The sequence below is a fragment of the Pholcus phalangioides genome, unplaced genomic scaffold, assembly GCF_987345545.1.
Source record: "Pholcus phalangioides strain wild (caught in Gottingen) unplaced genomic scaffold, Ppha-v1.0 ptg000022l_1, whole genome shotgun sequence".
In the NCBI taxonomy this organism is placed as follows: Eukaryota; Metazoa; Arthropoda; class Arachnida; order Araneae; family Pholcidae; genus Pholcus; species Pholcus phalangioides.
The window spans coordinates 22,991,133-22,993,729 of record NW_028301615.1 but is presented as its reverse complement, the minus strand read 5'-3'; positions in this window follow the sequence as shown (position 1 = coordinate 22,993,729).

Genomic DNA, 2,597 nt, shown 5'->3' with positions numbered 1-2,597 from the left:
ATAAGTGAGGAGAAAGCCCTGGTGTATGCGATTGAGTTTTGGTCACAAACAATGACCGAAATTGTCAATTTGTGGGGGGGGGAGGGTTAGAAATTCTCGATGGAAATGCGAAATTCAAAGGAAAAACTTACTGTCAAATAATCCGTATTTGGCTATTTTTATATATTTCTGTGGAAATTTGTTGATTCGGTGGAGTTTTTTTGTGGATTGCGCCGCAGTTCTTGCTGCCATCTATCCAAGAATTTTAGAACTTCATTGATGAAACAGAAACAGGGAATGGGACCATCGAGCTTGTATTACTGGAGAGCGGGGCTAACTTCCTCTTTCTCGTTGGCTCCGACTATAGCCACTAGAATAAGCCACTGAATAATTATCTCATGCAAAATAAATCCTTATCAAGCCCCCGTACAGTGCCGTCTTAACGAATGGGCCCTAAAAAAATGAGTAGTTGAATTTTTCGAAAATTTGCCAGGTAGGACCTCAGAAAAATCACTTGGCCCGGAGGTCCATGATGCTCTTAAGTCGGCCCTGGTTCTAACTCCCACCCTCTTTAGAAGAAAAAAAAATGAAAAGCCCTCCCTCGAGAAAATTCTGCATACGTGGGCGACTCATTTAATGTATGTATAATGCACATAGGAATATACGCACAGGAGTTTTCACATAGAAATGAGATGAATTGACATCATCATCATCGTGCCGCCGGCCTACCGGAGCAGGTTCCCCCAAAAATTTCCTGAGGGAACTAAAATAAGTTGAAAATAAAATCTTGTGTTTATTAATTCAATATTTTTGGTGGCATCCGTTTGGTCCGGGCCCCATTATAGGAGTCCTTGGCACAATGTTACTGTGTGTGTGACTGCGAGTTTCAGGGTCCATAGATTATAAAAATATATAAGTATGCGACAGTTTTGGGGAGGGGCGCAGGATTTTTTTTCTTGTTTCGACAATGTTTAGTTGTATCACACGAAATTCAATAGTGGAAATTCTCATCTCACCTGTCCTCTGCTTCATTTTCAGGTTCTTCGTTTTTGACGGCTCCTTACACTCCGAAGAAAGAACTGAACTTGCCATTCAGTTCAGTTCATTTCTTTCCTCGTAGGGAGCTGTTGTGAACGAAAACCTCAGCTGTCGTCTGCTTCATTCTGGGTACTTTGTTTTTGATGGCTCCTTAAGCTCTTGAGAAAGAGCTGAACTTTCCATTCAGTTCAGTTTGTGGGCTTGAATCGTAGGGAGTTGTGGTGAACGAAAACTTCTGCTGTCGTCTGCTTCATTTTGGGTACCTTTTTTTTTATGGCTTCTTATGCTCTTTAGAAAGAACTGAACTTGCAATCCAGTTCAGTTTGTAGGCTTGAATGGTAGGGAGTTGTGGTGAACGAAAACTTCTGCTGTCGTCTGCTTCATTCTAGGTACTTTGTTTTTGATGGCTCCTTATGCTCTTGCGGAAGAACTGAACTTGCAATCCAATTGATGTCCAGTCAAAAATGACTTTTTTGAAATTTTCGTGCCAGAAATGCCTATTTTAACATAGTTTCAAGTTTATTAGTGAATTTCAGAAGCCATAATCTATAAAACTTGGGTATTTTGGCCATCGATAACTCCAAAGAATTTCTTTTCAAAAATTTTCCAACACTCGGTCTTTACTATCAATCAACCCGACAAACCAGTCACGGCCCAGGCTCTGTCCTTCCAGGGATATAAGCCTTTTACCCTTGCGGGTTGGGTCGCGCTGGGGAGTTCAATCAACCCCCAGCCCTATTTTTACGTAACTAAGTGATCCGAGAGATTGATGTTGACATGAATTAGCTTCGCTTTGACCGGATGGTGTTAGACGAGAGCGATTTTGTTTCAGATGAACCAACTTGTGTTAGAAAACCAGAGGAAAATTAGAAATTTGTTTCTGCACAGGCTTCACATATATGCCTCGCTCAGGCACTGGACTGCGTTGTATGTGTATAGATGACTGGTGATTGTCCCGAGAGGTCTTGAATTGATGTCATAACTCACACAAGGCGGAGTAGGAGCAGACAGGTTATGAGACCCATGTTGTTTTGATTTCATTTTTTTGCTCAGAAAACTATCGTGGCTATTTATTAAACATGCATATTTAGCATTCCATTAAATTGGCAAGAGTCACCCTCAGGGGTATGGGACAGATGCGGTCACACAAGACCCCCGCGCTCGAAGGAGTCTCACATACGTGGCAATATGAAAAAAAAAAAAATTTCTCCTTTTTACAAAAATGGAACAACATAGCCATGTTTCAATTATCGATATGATAATGAATATTCCAAATAATACAGCCAATAAACGAGAATTATTCGCAAATCGAGAAAGCCCCACAGATCATTTTCTCCCACCGACTCCGCGTTTCGTGATGGCGGCCCTGGATTTGGCCTAATCCTGAGAGTCTAGTAACATTCTATTTTGTACTTGAAATCAATTTAATTTGGATTATAATACAGTTATTATGAACTATAATTAAAATAATAGACGGATTAAGTGCAACCGATTTTGGTCGATTTTTGTAGTGGATTTCAGCTAGTTTTTGGACCCTTAATTCCTTTGTATTTAGTTATTTTTCTTCCTTCGAAAAATTA